Source organism: Oryzias melastigma, linkage group LG4 (genome assembly GCF_002922805.2).
Source record: "Oryzias melastigma strain HK-1 linkage group LG4, ASM292280v2, whole genome shotgun sequence".
Lineage (NCBI taxonomy): Eukaryota > Metazoa > Chordata > Actinopteri > Beloniformes > Adrianichthyidae > Oryzias > Oryzias melastigma.
The window spans coordinates 10153161-10170106 of record NC_050515.1 but is presented as its reverse complement, the minus strand read 5'-3'; the positions used below and the strand labels follow the sequence as shown (position 1 = coordinate 10170106).

Here is a 16946-nt window from a genome sequence, read left to right as displayed (position 1 = left end):
TTGGGGGAAAAAAAGGTCTCATGTTACTTTTTTTGACAAAATAACACATTTTGCATTTTTATGTGTACTGTTTCTTTCTGCTGTGCTTTTAAAGGAATCCAACATTTTTTTAAATGCTCAATCGTTTTTTTTTTCTTCAGGTTTAACATATTGATGATTTCAGTGACGGTTCATCATTAATTCAATTAAAATTTTTGATTTTTCTTGTTAAAAAAGCCACAATGTGTTTAGTTTATGTGCTATGAACAATTTATTTTTGTTTGTTGTAATGACTTACTGCCAGAGTTCTTCAATAAAGAAGATCCATCTTTTCGGAGCTCAGAGGTTTACCTTGATGTTGATGCATGTGAAGCTGCAGAGACAAGCAGGGACCGTCAATAAAGTACAAAAAGACAGGCATCCATTTCTCAGTAACTCACCATAAAAAAAATCCTCAAATCATCACAAGCACTCATTATTGTTAAAAGAAACTTCACAGAAATCCCTAATATCATCACTCTTTCTCGTTAACAAGTGTGTATTACGGCTCATCTCTATTGCTCCGATTGTTGGAGCTTTAGTGGTGTCCTAGAAGCTGTAGGGGTAGGGAAGGAATTTGGATTCTGCCCAACGGCTTCTAAAATATATTAGATTGAAAATCACATAAAAAATTTGAATGAGGAACATTTGTGTGTTGTTTTATTGAAAGCAATAGGATTCCATACTTCATTGTATAAAAAAGAAACACATTTTCTATTCATTCCACTAATGTTCAAATATTTTTAAAGGAGTCTATGAAACATTTACAACTTGTGTGAATAACTTGAATGACAAAAATTTACATTGTTATATTCAGAGATAAAAAAAAAGGAAGCATATAGACATTTTTAGGTGAGATCCTTTGTTACCATGGCAATCAAAGTAAGCCCCATACAGGCAGCATCTCCTCTCATCAGTTGAAGATCTATTGTATATAATGAAGAAGGAATGGCAGAAACTCTAGCAGGGTTGGTGAGTTTTGATGCTGTGACATTTAGCGGGAAAAGAAACGAAGGCTGTAACTGTCATTTCACACTAGAGGTAACACCTCAGTGCCATGTGGGTGCTGAACAAGCTACCTTACCTTTAGCTGTGCACCAGTTTGGGGCTTTTTTCTTTACAATTTTCCTTATTTTTTTTTTAGCAAAAAAAGTAAAATAGAAAGAAATGGGAAAAAACGGAATAATTATGCAACCATTATTTTTTAGCATCTTTAATACACACTTTTTTAAGAATCAATTTAATGATTGGTGGTTTCTGAAAATAAAAAAGTAAGATGAAGTTATAAAATATATAAAATAAAAACATAAATTATAAAATAGTCCAATAAAATATTAACTATAGTAAAAAAACAAAACAAAAAAAAAACAAAAAAAAAACATAAAATAAAATAAAAAAAAAACATGAATAATGGGCAAGAGGTGGAATTCAGCTAAAAATTGTAATTACAATAAAAAATAAAAACAATCAAAGATACATACGAATTATCATTTAGGTTTTCATCTTTTTACTTTTTAGAAAAAAAAAATATCTCTGTGCTAATCTGTGAATCATGAAGCTTTATTATTACTTATTATTATTACATTATTACCATTATTATTAATTACTGGGTCTGCTAAAGCCTCATACAAAATAAAAGATAGAATAAATAAAATAAATTAAAAAAAAACGTCAGAAAGTAGTTAAGATTTAGAAGTATAAAATAACATTAGTCTAAAAATGATTTAAGAAAAAGTCACGTATAATTATTTTAAAAACTATATAAAAAATATGTTTCACTATATAAAGTGTCCTCACTTGCCTGGCTTCCCTCCACAGTCCAAAAATATAAATTATAGGACTAAATTTATGCCTTGGTGTGAGTGGGTGTGGTCCTGCAATTGACTGGCAACCCATCTGCAGTGTACCCCTATCATCACCCAACAGGGATAGGCTCCAGCAACCCCATGGATAAAGCATGTTTAGAAACCAAATGAATGGAATGATCTTCAATCTTATTTCTAAATGACATTTTAAATAGCTCCAATTATGTTGTGACAAAGTCAAACTGAAGTGAATGGATGATGCTTGTGTCATGTTCAGGGTTACTTTAGTGTGTTAGTTGTGCTGAAAGACTTTCCGCAATTATTAATTTGTCCTCCATGATCAATTTTAACCTTTTTCGTGAATTAAAAGGGACGCCATCCATATCACACTACCACATCTGAGTCTCTGATTGGTCAAAGTTTGAGTTGGTTGATTTGTACAAAGAAAACAGTCGTAGAAACTTGCGTAGCGAAGCATGAATGTAAGAATGTGAGACGTTTACATTAAAAGTGGTCACTTGAATGCATAATTCAGAGTGAAATGAAGCTAGCTTGACTTTTGGTTCAGAGAAGATTGACAATCAGGATACGGGATCATAAATATTTTTGCAGTGACACCAAATTTTAAGTATTATTAATATTTTATAATACTTATTTATGAATCATTTTATACTTTAATCACGTTGTGTGTGAGGATCTTTATTTTGTTTTTGGTTCCCTAAAATGGAAAACATTTTACCATGTAAAGCACTTTAAGTTTCATCACCATGAAAAGTGTTTTACAACTAAAGTTTGACTTGATTATTTTCTTAAATATCCAGCAGTAAAGGCTCCCAATTTGTCTCCATTTGAATATTTATTTCTGACACAAATTCCTGGTGTTTCATCCACTCCTCGTCGCTCATCAAGCCTGCGCGCTTGACCCTAATTATTTCATTGCTTACACCTGTCAGGGCGTATTCTCCAGCATCACTCGCCGGTCTCATCAGCTCCATCGCTCCCTGTACCTGGATGGAGTCCACACTTTCTCTGTCAGGTCGCGCCCTCTGGTCATGATCACATCTGGTTTGCAATTATAATCAGCACAGCTGTGTCAATTCATTTGTGGACAACATTTTAGTGTCAAGACCTTCCAATGAAATCAGAAACATAATGCAGTCATTTCCTTCTCTCGGAATTTGGACATTTTTGATGTGTTAATGAATTGTCTTACCGAATTTGAATATGTTAATAAAGTTTAGTAAAGGTTTATTACTCATGTCTAGGTTTTAAGATAAAAAAAAAAATCAGCTATTCATGGAGGAAAAAAGAAATTTACTTTATGTAAAAAATGTGTAAAGTTCATTGTTTTAGGTGTGAAGGGAGACATATGAGCTCTGTAACATCTGTAGGTAAAACATTTATTAAACAACGTTTAGAATGTATTTAAGGAGAATAATCTCATGATCTTTATATATTTAAAGTAACTCTTAATAAATATCTTCATATAATATTTCAAGGTTCTACATTTTACATGAAATCTCACAAAATAAGAGTGTCGATTCTGTTTTCCATCAAACAAAAGCAAATACTCTAATTAAAAAACACATCTGCAGTAAAAATACAATCTTCATTACTTAAAGTAGTATATTTGAAGTCTAACTAAATGAAGCTACAGTAGGTAATTTGAAATGTTTTTGGAAAAAAAACTGAATATTAATATGCAACCTAAGGTGTGTAGAAAGATGTGGGACCACAAGACTTTTCTTCTACCGGCTCCTTTTCAAACATATTGTTTTGTCATATGTGTAAAAAATGTAAACTCATATGTTTATTTTCATTTTGTATTTGTGTTTGAAACAAAGATTTTAAAAAAGTATGCTTGGTTGTAAGTATACTATAAACCAGGGGGTGGGCCATATATGCGGCCTGGTGAACTATTTAATCTGGCTCGCCAAACTAAAATTAATTAAACTTATGATCCTTATTAATTAATTATTTCCCCTTTAATTCTGGTGTCTGCCTGTTGACAGAGCACTAAAAATAAACTGACCTTTCAGAAAGTTATTCTGAGTTTGTGTTGCTGTTTTTCTGATGTTTATGTGTGTTTTCTTAGTCAAAAAGTCATTTTTTTTCCCGATCATTCCAACGTTACATAAATGCAGCATTTCTCTAAGATGGTGTTTTTCCCTGAGGGACATCAACCCATTCATGCAATCGGCAGTAAAATGAGAAAGTTACAATTTTAAAATAAAAACTCCAAAATGTTCTGTTTAGAAATATATACAAATATTGATTTTCAATCTAGGTTTTTCGTCCAGATTCTATTCTATTACTTTCTCTTGTGAGGTGGATTACCAAGACACTCCATGCATCTGCTCCTGGTCAAATTTTAGAATACTTTACGGCCCACAAGTCAAAAGGTTTGTCCATCTGTGCTATAGTATAGAGCATGTCTGTTTGGAGTAGAAAGATTACTAACTGCTGTGAAAATGCAACTCAATGACTTAGAGACTGCTTCATTAACCCGCCAGTGTTATTTATATACAGTATGTAGAAACTATAATATAATGTAATTGTACTATTATCTGTTTTATGTACTATTGTTTTAGAAATTGCTGCCTCTTGGCCAGGACTCCCCTGGAAAAGAGGTTTTTTAATCTCAACAAGACATTTCTGGTTAAATAAAGGTTAAATAAAATTAAACAAACCAAATACTTCATCTAACTGAATTGAAACATTTTAAGTTTACAGTATACCATAGTGTATAAAAAGTGAACTTCAAGTATACTGCCTTACTTTTAGCATAAGATATCCTTGTATTGCACGTAAACAGACTACTTTTTGCTAAGGGTAAATTTCAATTCAATTTTATCCATATAACCCAATATCACAAAACAATGGTCTCCTTGGGCTTCATGCCTTTAATTGTACAAAAGCAGAAATTCGGTGATAAAATATAAACAATAGCTGGTTGCTAAGCTAAACTGGTTATCCCTGCCTTTGTAGATCTACCTTCTTGATGAGGAAAAACTCTTAAAAAACCTGATTTCAGGACAAAAAAGAAGAAACCTCAAGGATGTCCATATGGGATCATACCAGGAAGCAATGATTTAAACTTTTTTTTCTTTGTTTTAAATAATTGTCAAAACTTTCATTCATCCACCCACGTAGACCTGCTTAATCTCTTTTAAGCTACGCACACACGGCACGGCAACTGGCATTTGAACCATTGCTTTCAATGAAGAGTCTGTGTCAATAAATGTAAACCTGCAATTCAGGCATCCACGTTCAAAACTCTCATGTCATGCAATTTTTCAATCTGTTTTGGGACTATACAAACTGCGGCCTCTATGAACATACGCTGAGAGTTAAACCAACTTTTAACTGCTTGAACGACAAACAGCTGAATTTATGCCCAATCCGACTTCTTCCCTTCCCCCTTCCCCTCTATTTGAAGGGGCATTTTTAGTGAAGTGTGTCTGGGATTTTTCTTTTTCTTTTTTTTAAAATCTGACCCTCCAAGCGGAGGGGATACAAAGCCCTGCGTCACGATGGCTTTTCTTCACGATGTTTACATTTAAATGTAAGTAATGACTTTTTGTTGTAGCATGACCTTTTTAAAGTTATAAAACCAATGTTGTTATGTATAATCAAGCGCTAGAAACTCGACGCTAAAGCTAGCGGACTGGCGATTATTGATGATGTCATCAAAACGAAAGTGTCGTCTGAAATATGAGACACTATTTTTGTCACAACTCTCTATTTGGAGGGCCAAATGAAGGTGAAGGGAGAATGGAAGATTTTGGATTGGGTCTTAGAATAGGGTTGGGCACAGAAATTCGCTTCCAAGGAGGACCCATCTTGATTTACGAAAGAAGCTGCTGCAAGCGGTTTCTCATTTTGGTGCTTAGTTTCATTGAAGGTCTAGTTGTCTTATATCCTATCACCTGAACTGTGATATTTCACTTATTTTCGTTGAGACAATATTTAAAAAAGGTCCCCTATTTTCACCCCTGTCAGGCTAATGTGGAAGTTAAAGTTAAAGTCCCATTTGTTTCGCAGCTAGGTGTGTGAAATTTGTTCTCTGCATTTGACCCATCCCCTGGGGGAGCGGTGAGCTGCAGACGCAGCCGCGTTTGGGAACCATTTGGTGGTTTAACCCCCCAATCCAACTCCTTTGTGCTGATGGTCAAGCAGGAAGGCACTGGGTCCCATTTTTAGAGTCTTTGGTATGGATTTGAACCCACGACCTTCCAGTCTCAGGGCGGACACTCTACCACAAAGCCACTGAGCTGGTCAACAGCCTCAAACTCAGTCACAGAAACAGTGAAAGCGGATGTCATGCAGACAGACAACCCTCTTTGTAAAAGCCCTGGTAACCCCTCAGATGGCGAATTCGCTGCGAATCCGATGCGCGGCGAAAGAGGGGAAGGGCAATGGTTTGTGGCTCCGAGGTTGGGGACTCTGATTTAATGGGAACAGCCAGCAATTTAAAAAACGACACCCAAAACGTCAATTTTTGACACGGAGGTCTTAACCATGTGTCAATATGTGATGACTTGGCAATGAGAATGTGTTCATTTGGGAAGAAATAGACATTATTTCTACTTCTGAAGTACCGAAATTGACACCGCTTAGGAAACCAAAGAACCGCTTTAGCACCGGAACCTAAATAATCTCAATCAGTGCCCAACCTTACACATAAGAACAAATTAGAATCATAAATTAACCTATGAAGTCGGTTTTTGGACTGTGGCTGGAAGCCAGAGTGCCCAGAGGAAACTCACGCAGGAGAACACGCCAACTCCGAACAGCCGGGATTTGAACCAGGGCCTTCTTGCAGTAAGACAAGATAACGAACCATTACACACTCTCAAAATGGCAGATGACTACGACCACACCCACATTACATTTGTGTCTGTACATTATCTACCATAAGTTTTCTTTTTTTTTTAATTTCTTCTGTGAAAAACATACCACTGTGTGATATCTCACACTTCTACAAACAGTTTGATTTATGCATACAATTTATTATTCCACAAAACATGCCTGCAAACATATGGGTTTACATATAAAACAGGAAAAACCTGGAAGATGAAACAGCAATTGTGTGTGCAACTTTTTTTTCTACAATTATCTTTGTTGTCTATTAACGTGTGAAGCTGTTCCAACATACAGTCAAAGCTGAAAATAACTTTTCTCGTCAATTTTAAACTTTTGTAGTTGCTAAGAAACAAGCTCCTTGAACATCCTTTAAATAAAAGTACACTTAGAAATAAGATAACAGCTCCTAAAGTCACAGTGGTCAAAACCACGTTTCTTCATAAACAGCTGAATTGCCGCAATTTCCAGATAATCTGAGCCAAAATCTAAGGAAGTGTTTACAGTAAACACAGGCTGATAAAATCAGGAGCTTCAAAGAGCAGATTCACCAGAATATTAGAGGAGAAAGTTGAGCTTATGCGGTTTCTTGTAAATAAAAATGGTGCAAAAAAGCATTTAAGGGATATTTAATATAAACTTTTGGATACATTAACTCTAACAAGCATTCCAGAAATCTTGGAAAGCAATTGGAAGCATGGAGGAGAACAAAAACAGGACGAAAATTTCCATAAGACTGTATGTAAGATATTTACAAATTTAGTTTGACAACGAAAATTTACTGTATGGGCGATAAGATACATTAAAATCTATTTATAATCAGAGAAACCAGGTTTTAGTAAAGATTGAATTGTACTAAAAAATGGAAAAATCCATTCTTTTGTGCCCTAGTTTGCTTCGTAGTTCGTCAAAGTTGCATTAAAAAAAAGCTTCCGCCGACAGAAAGTAAAGGTTTTTCCCTTTGCTGATGAAAAAGTTACTGAGCGGTAACATGCATGACAGGATGAAGGTTGCACGTCGTGATAACAGAGAATGGAAATAGAAACAGTGTGTACAGTGCAATAAATTGTCACCTTGTACTGGAGACCTATAATGGCTGTGTGTCGGTGGCGGCGTATTGCAGGAGCCACTGAGAGGCACTTGGCTCATTAGTCTGAGGCATTGAGAGGATGAATGTGTGGGAGCGAGTGAGTATATGACACGACAAGGCTTTGATGCGCTGACAGGTAAAGAGCTCATTCTCCTGCTCTTCCCTTGTCATCATTCCCTCTTTTCATTTCTCACACTTTCTCTCATTCTTGATAAACTTCCTACCAGATGGATTTTTGCTCCCCTTTTGGTGTGTTTCACTGTTTCGCTCTTCATAAGCTCTCCATGCTTCCTGACTTTGTTCTTGTCTGTGGTTTCGTCTTCTCATTTTCTGTTTCTTACCTTTTTTTTTTTTCTTTTTCCCTCTCTCGTTTTTTTCAGTTGTCGCCTTCTCCCCCTCACTGTGCTCTGCAGTGATAACTTTAGCAGAACCAAACATGACATTCAGTTGGGCGAGGGTGTGAACAGGAAGGAAAAAAAAGGGAAATATCTGCATGCTTACGTGAACCGCTAGTCACCACAGCAGTTAGGAGATAAATATATAATTATATGTTCAAAATAGACGTGTTGGCGACAAAAATATGGACATTGTAATAAGTTCTGATTTATGTCATTTTTACTAGTTCCGTTTGGAGATCATTCTATGCAGTTGTCTAAATAAATAGTAATAGTGATAGCATCTGTATGGGGGTTGACTTGTTTTGGGGTTGTAGAAAGCCGTGAAAATTGAACTTACATTTTTACGCGTGGTAAGTGTATCGTAAAGTATTTGTAAGGATGATGTTACACGATTTTATGAAATATGAAGGATAATAAGATAGATCGCTAGAGATGTCACGCTAGCCTGTTTCTATCCAAGACAGGGGTCGGCAACCTTCAACAGGAAAAGAGCCATTTGGACTTGTTTTCTACTGATCAAAATCTAGAAAGAGCCACATAGTCTTAATTTAGCCTTTAAGAAATTTGGATTTGCGTTCATAACCTTCTTTTTTTTCAGATATATATAAATTATGTCTATTTTTGGCACAAGCAAAAGCAACAATACAAAAAGAAACCAGCATCTCTCAAAATGTAATTTAATTTATTTATTTTTTTACCTTTCCTAGATGCCAAATTAGCATAAAAGCAAATTTGTTGCTTAATTACTAGCTAAACCCCAAAATAGCCTAAAATTACTCACAAAGCTAAATTATTAAAAAAACAAAACTTTAGCCTGTTGCTAAAATAGAAGCTAAACTCCAAATTAGCCTTAAAAGCCCCAGTGAAATTTGCCAAAAACATTAGCATATTGTTAAAATAGCTAAACTCCAAATTAGCATAAAAAAGCAAAAAAAAAAAGGCAAGCTCATTGCCTAATTACTAGCTAAACTAAAAAATTGGCTAAAGTTCCTCAGTAAACTAAATTATTAAAAACGTTAGCCTGTTGCTAAAATAGAACCGGCACTCTAAACTAACCTTAAATTGACCCTAAATTAACTCTATTAAATTAACCTGTTTCTATTTTCCAAGATAAATTCATTCATCCATTCATCTTCGTGGCCTCTTGTCCCTTTCAGGGTCACAAGGGAGCCTAACCCGACTACTGATGGGTGAAGGTAGGATACACCCTGGACCGGTCGCCAATCTGTCGTAGGACCTCAATCACACACCCATCCACACCTAGGGGGAATTTAGAGTAACCAGTTAACCTAACAAGCATGGTCTTGATAGTCCCTGGAGAAAACCCACACATTCATCAGGAAACTCCACTTAGAAAGGTCCCTAGTTGTGGTTCTGTTTCAGATCCCCCAGCCGGGACTTGAACCAGGCCTTCTTGCTGTGAGGCAAGAGTGCTAACCAATGCGCCACCGTGCAGCCTAAAGTGAGAAAATCACTAACAGAACGACATTCTTTCATCTCATCTACTTCACCCGTACCTACCCTCACGCTTTGCTCACACCGTCCTCGGCGACGAGCGTTCATGCAACTACTTCCAATTAAAAGTCAATATAAACACGTGTAAATATGGATTTTATGTTTAAAACTCTCACATTCATTTGCTGCAATGAAAATTTCTTCAACAGATTTTGCGATCTACATACAAAAAGTGCGTCCACTGAACAGAAAGTTCAATCTGGTCAAACTTTGACCAATCAAGATTTTGTTGTGACATATGGATGATGACCCTTTGAATTCACAGAAGTGCCGACCATTTGAAACTAATCGTGGAAAAGAAATTATTAATAATTGCCGTTTGTGCTCTGTTGAAACTATACAACACAGAATCTTTTATATATTATAAAAGATTCATCCTCTCAATGCCTCAGACTAATATATATATTATATATAAACATTTAGATTTTGATTTAGACAGAAACCAGGAAGTACCAAATATTGTAGGTCTTTAAGCTACTACTGAAGACAAGTATCTGAAGGGAGCAATTTTCCATTGATTCTCGTGTTTAAAAATTCCTATTTACCCTAAAAAATAAATGTATGTTTAGCCGGGTGACAAAAACTTTATTTTAATGTATTGTGCTTTATTTATTTTTCATTCCAACTCTTGGGCAAATTCCTCTTTTGCAACCCATGCCAAATAACTTTTGATTTATACTGCCTCAAGCAAAAACTGTGAAGATGACATGGTTACTACTATTCCTCCAGGATGGAACAGGAATCTTTTTTTTTTCACACTTTTTCTGACAGCAAAACAATGCAGAAGCTACTGGGAAATGCATTTCCGAAGAAAAAGAACATGCCACATACATTCCATACATACTAGAATAAACTGCACAATACTGCATGCAGTACGAGCTGTGAGATCCAACTACTATTTATTCTGCATCGACTTCCTTCCAGATAAAGCCAAGCGTGAGGTGCAAAACATTCCTTTATTTAGCTGTTTATCCAATTTTAATAAGGGTGGGTGTAGTGGAGGTGTTGGTTTGACCTTTAGTGTGGGATGAACAGAAACTGTGGTAGCCAAATGAAGAGCAATTTAGTATCATATTAAATGAACTCAAAATAGAAACAGAATGAATAGAGGGGACAAACTATAACGCTAATCGGAAATAATTTACACTTACGCAAAGTAATGATGATGAGAAACCATAGATCAAAAAATAAACAAAGATCTGCCTAAAGAACTACGAATAGTGATAGTTCCTTTATACTCTGACCAAACAAACCCTCATTTTCTTACTTGAAAACAAGAGTTTTGGTTTGCTTTGATGAATAAAACCTGTTTATTTCAATTGAGCTCTAACCATATGGAAAGCATCAATCCACAGTTGAATTTGTGTTAGGAAACATCAAGTCAAGCAATTCTTATCATCCCAGTTTAGATCCTTCCATCAAGGCCCCTTTATTTCCACAATCACAGTCACCAACAATTTATATTAAAGGGTATTGGTAGTATTCTTTGATGCACCAAACAAGGTTGCTAAATGCAAACATCAAGCACACCTGAGAAAGCAAAGGATGACAGTGGAGAGGAAAACTCCCTTAAATAAAAGATGAACCAGATCGAGTAAAAGTGACCATCTGCCGTTACCAGTAGGGATCAGAGAGGATGATAGAGGCCAGCACTGAGTATATTAAGCTTTAGTCATCTGGTATGTAGTTGCCTAGAGGACACCCAAATGTTATTAATAGATGATTAGATAGGGTTATGAGTACACACAAACACTAGTTTGATGTCTGTACCATAAGAGTAACAAAGCTCATGTTAAAGTGTACGAGTTGTGTCCTGGCGTTCCCATTGGTCTGATGTTTTCTAGGACATAGTCTCTGCATATTGGCAGTAGTTCATTAGTTCAACTTGTGGGTAGGATCATTTCCTGGAGTAAACCCACCTCCCTTCCTGTCACCCATAACTGAGAGCTTTCTGTTTACACTGTACCCTCACTATATCGGAACAAGGACCAAGGGGCCTGACGATTGTAGATTTGACATAACAAATGCAATCTTTTTTCAATGGTGTTTTAATTTGAACAAGAAATGCAATTTGAATCTTAATTTGCTTTATCATGAGTAAAATGCTACAAGAACACGTTAAAAACACCAAAAACACAATGATCATTGGAGTGAGTTTTTAAAGTCCAACACGGATGAAAATCACGTTTTTTGAGTTTTTAACATGTATTTGTGCCATTTTTCTTCTGAAAGAGAACAAATGCAATAAGAAATAATTTCATTTTTGCATTTCCGTGTATTTTCCTTTTAAATTGCTGTCAAACAGTCACAAATTAATTAATTATTGAGCCATGGACAAAGCGTCAGAGCTCAGTTTCAAAAGCCACGCCCCCTCAGAGGAGATTTTGGAAACAGAGGATTCAAATCAACATATAAAATTGCTTTTTAAGACATTTCTGTTGTGGTACTTTGGTTAAAAACTTCATAATCATACTTAAAACACTATTGGGAATGTTTTTAAAATAAAAAAAATAGTCATGGGTGACTTTAAGACAATTGATTATAAACTAACTATTTAGCTTATGTCAGTACTGTCCAAAAAGTAGAAATGAAACAAGGAGAAAAAGCCACTAAAATGCTTGCATTTAAAACATTGTGAAGAATCTGAAAAATGAAGACCCACTTCTTACGAAAGGTGTAGATTGTAATCCTTTCTAAAGAGGTGCAGATATTTATCATATGCTTGCATGACTAACTGGGTTTCCTTCTCCTTGCTGTTTTGTTTCCTGGCTTGTTTTGGGCAACACCATCTGTTGTGTTTTATTCTTTTCCTGATACCAACGCAGCCACTAAAGAACACTTAGAAGGCCAAGTCTTGGTTTTTATCACCTTCTATGAATTCCTCTGAACATCACTTACAGCTCGGTAGAAATTCACAGAATTTCCCTCTATATAGCTGTGGCATATATGGCATTAAAAGGGCTTTCCCTGCATTCTGGGTAGTGTCATTTTACCACCATGCTAAATTACACAAACTTATATAGTACCTAACTTCTTTAGAGCCAAAGCTCTTAACAATCACAAATCCTGTTCACTCACAAACACATATTCACACTATGATGGCAGCAAAGGCCACAAGCTAGACCACCCGGAGCAAGATGGGCTCAAGGACTCTTTAATACATAGATTGGCAAAGTATGAGCCAAACCTGTAAATTTCTGATCTCAGGTTGATCACTCTACTGTATATATTCAAAGAACAAGCTTTGTCAAAAGCATGATGTTTGTTCCGAACGAAAGTTGACAAAACAGAACAATTTCTCCTCTATTTTAGCCAATACTGCAGAACTATTTTTAAAAAACACCCCGAGAAATGGTTAAATCCACTGGGCTGACCAACCACCAATGCAAACCTGTTTAGAAGGAAGAAATAAAATCTGCCATTGAATGTTTACCAAAGTCTCAAAAATAAAAAAAACTTGAGGGTATGAAACTGCATGCACATGATAAAACCAGCTTTAAAGAGAGATATTTTTGAACAAAAATGGATTATATTGACACCACTATTAAATAAGAACACCATTCATTATTATTTTTTTATTGTTAAATGTGCATTAAATGCATTGTAGTGGTTTGGGATCTTGATCACGAGAGAGAGCAGCGGTCACTTAAAAATGATTTGGCAAGTTTTAACAAATCGTACATAATTAATAGGAATTTCAGTCACATGTTTACATGAAATATTCACATCTCACCGAGTTCAACTCTCATCACTCCATTATCATGCAGTCTTTGCCCACTTCTCTTCACTGCTCAGCTAAAACTGCCTGCAACATTGCATCTCTTTCACACTGCTGCTTTGATAAGATCCGACTTAACCTTGGTGAGGTGCATCACCTCCAACAATAACAGTACCTTGTCAAAACTACACAACATCACCTGAAGAGGAACCAGTGTAGAGGTTAAATAAGGCCCAGATGAGGTTTGAATTTTTTTTTTAAACCATTGCATGAAGAATGCAGTACTGGTGTCTTAAAATGGACAATACCACAAACATGAGATGTGCTTTGAGAATAGAAAAGGGTTTAGTCTTGAAAATGTGCCCCTGAATATTTTACTAACATGAGTAGAATGGTGTACTTCTTTTGTAAAAGTGTTAAAGTTCAGCATTGTCCATGATTCTGATGATTCATTCATTCATTCATTCATTTCTAGAGTACCACTACCACCACCATCTAAGGAGGCACCAAGTACTGTACACAAGGTCAAACCAATAAACAATACAATGATAAAACATCAGTCCATTGATCTTCTTAACCTGCTGTATCAGCCAGGTAGATACTGAGGCACGAGGGTAACCTCTGAGTTTATTCTAGAGTCTAGGAGTCAGCACAGCAAATGAGTAGTCCCCTGAAACTTGCATTTAGTCCTTGGAATCAGTAGCACACACTGGTCCAAAGAGTTTAGGGACTTTAGGGGAGAATATTTTGAAAGCAAACTAGCCCTTGTGCTATCTTGCAAGATCCAGATGACCCCACCCTTACATTGACGTGTTATCCCTCCCATGACAAAGGTGGGCAGGATTTTATGTCTGCCATATACACCATTGGAAATCAAAAATTATGCTACCCTATGCCTAGGGTAACACAAGGGCTAGAAAAGTTTGAGGGTGGAGTTTCTGCAAGTAACTTAAAAGTACAAACAACAATTTTATAAAAATCAAATATTCGGCTGGCAGCCCATTTAGACCAGGATTGGGTTTTAAGCAGCACACATAAGCCTAGCTGCTGCATTTTGAACCAGTTGCACTCTTCCCATTGAAGTTTTAGGCAACCCAGCATATAAGGAGCCGCAATAATTAAGCCGGAACAACACATAAGCATGCGTAACAATATCAAGGTTTGACTTTGATAGAAAATACTTAATCCTAGCCAAACATCACAGCTAATAAAGTATGCCCCAGTTACATTATGTATTTAGAGGTCCAGTTTCAAGGCAGCATTTGAGATTGGAGAGAGGAGATCAAGACCATGATCCTTGCAAGGATCAGAGGAAAACAAAATTACCTTACCTTAGTCTTGCTGTCATTAAAACCAAGATAGTTAGCAGACATCCATAGTCTAATGTCAGCAAGGCAGTCAGTTGTTGTTTTTTTTTTCCAAGGGGTCAAACCCTTTATGTATAGAGACATAAATTTGACAGTCATCATCATATGGATGAAACTTTAACTTATACTTTCGGAGAAAACTTATCAGTGGTCGGAAATAAAAACAGAAAACAATAATGAGCCCAGAACTGAACCCTGAGGAACCCCCCTGCTCAAGGGGTAGCACATGGATGAGTGAGGGCCACTATTTACAAAGAAAAACCAATCTGCGAGATAAGACTTTATCCAATGAAGTGCTCTCCCAGACAGCCCCACCCAGTCTTCCAATCAAAATTTCATAATCAACTGCGGCGAAAGCTGATACTAGATCTAATACTAATGTCCAGGTCTGAACACCAACTGGAAAGGTTCCAGGACCTCATAAATGTTTAAGAAGGAAAGCAACTATTTATACACAATGTGCTTTAACAGAAAATAACAGTATTAATGACTGACCGTATTCATATAAATAATGTGTCTTAAACCTAAATAAAGTCACATTATAAGGTTTGAGGCATGATCTTGAACTGCTGGATCATTACTGACAAATCCAAAGACGCATGTTCCACCAGTGGCTGAAGGGACCTCCTGACAGAGAGGCTCACTTGTTCCTGGTAAGTTAGAAAAACGCAGAAAACTGAATATTATTAAGGATGTTTAAGTTGTGAAATAATGACAATCACAGGGTCTCCCACCATGTTTTTAAATACTGCCCCTACTGGTATCTAGAGCTTGGGTGATTATTTTTTTAATTTTTTTTTTTATGTCTGACCTGATGTATTTGTAGCTAGTAGCAATGCACCAAATACTCAAACTCACATTTCAAAAAGGGCTGAGACATTACACTCTACTGCACACTGGCATGTTATGCTCAAACATCTAAATCCCACAGGTTCTGGTTGCATCTCAGCATCACTGGCCGCTGTAACTTCCTACCATTCCGGTCAATCACATTGATTCCACCATAAGAGGCTTGGAGTGTCCCAGTGAGGTTTCCCAGTGGGATTTGAGGTTGATGTGGAAGTGATGCAGAATCGATTAGCTGCCGGACTGTGGGGAGATAAGGGCTTCTGGAATGTAGAAGAAACTCATACCTACATTAATGAGGCGATCAGCAGAAGGCCTTTGACCGCCTGAGACGATTGCAAGAGGGTTTCAACCTTCAGTCTGAAGAAGAAAAACAGACACGCCCAAACGCCATGTGTATATCAAACAAGTGCCACTGTTTATTAAAAGACAACCAAATAAATCAAACCTATAGATAACTTGGTGCTTTGGGTGCCTGTTTTTACAAAGGAAAGGGTGTGCACGATCTTTTTAATGATAGTACCAAAAAGCAGTCCAACTGTCGAACTGGTTCTGACAAATACATTTTAAGCGGCGAAACAGTAAAAATACAAAGTCAATAAAAATGTACAAAAAAATGTTAGACGTTTTAACAATAGCTTACTTTTATTGCTTATTTTGGTCTAAAATGCCAATGTCTAAAACAAGTGTTTTTAAATAGAACTGGTTGTGTTAAGGAGAGTAACAAAGTGGCATTTGTTACTTTTGTGTCCACTTAAGTTTGACAATTTATTTCTGTTCTGCTTACCTACTTCCTGCTCAGGTCACGATTGGACAAATGTCTGTTAAGCTGCTTGGCAGCCATTTTGAATGATTAGATGGAACCATTTTCATTGAGGGGGGGTGTTTTCTTTTGTGGTGGTCTTGACCAATTGAGGTGAGACTATAAAAGCCGGGGTTGTTTGTTCAGTAAAAAAGGATGGGTGTGAATGTAGTTGAAAAATTCAAACTCAATTTTAGCTCCAAAATGACTGTCTTGTAAATTTAGCACAGCAGCTTTACACCAATTTGTTACAAGTGGTCAAACAATGTTTTAAAGTCCCACTCCAACTATATTTTTATCTGTTGTTAAAGTGTTTCCAATGGTGTTTTAATCAGTTTTTAGTAAAAATAAAAAAAAATCTGTCATATTTTAGGACATATTTCTATGCAATGCGGCCAAAGTTGACTGCTGCAGGGAAGTAACCCTTCGTTTATATCCCAGCATCCCATTGTTTCCACTTTCTCCTATTAGTTTACAGCTTCTCACAACCTCCAGCTAACTTTAGCATAGCAGAAAAACAACAA

The 16946-nt window shown here is 36.3% G+C and overlaps 1 long non-coding RNA gene across 2 annotated transcripts in view; it reads right to left on the bottom strand.

The window, feature by feature from the left end:
• The window catches only part of LOC112150768, a 17242-nt gene extending 680 nt beyond the window's left edge, over window positions 1–16562 (bottom strand). The window contains exons 1-3 of one of the 2 annotated variants that reach the window (XR_002920011.2): window positions 16408–16562; window positions 15908–15980; window positions 278–352 (exon numbers count right to left, since the gene is read on the bottom strand). This is a non-coding gene — a long non-coding RNA (uncharacterized LOC112150768). The remainder of the gene's footprint in view (window positions 1–277; window positions 353–15907; window positions 15981–16407) is intronic. The other variant, XR_002920012.2, reaches the window with a different exon arrangement.
• Between the last annotated feature and the right edge of the window lie 384 nt (window positions 16563–16946).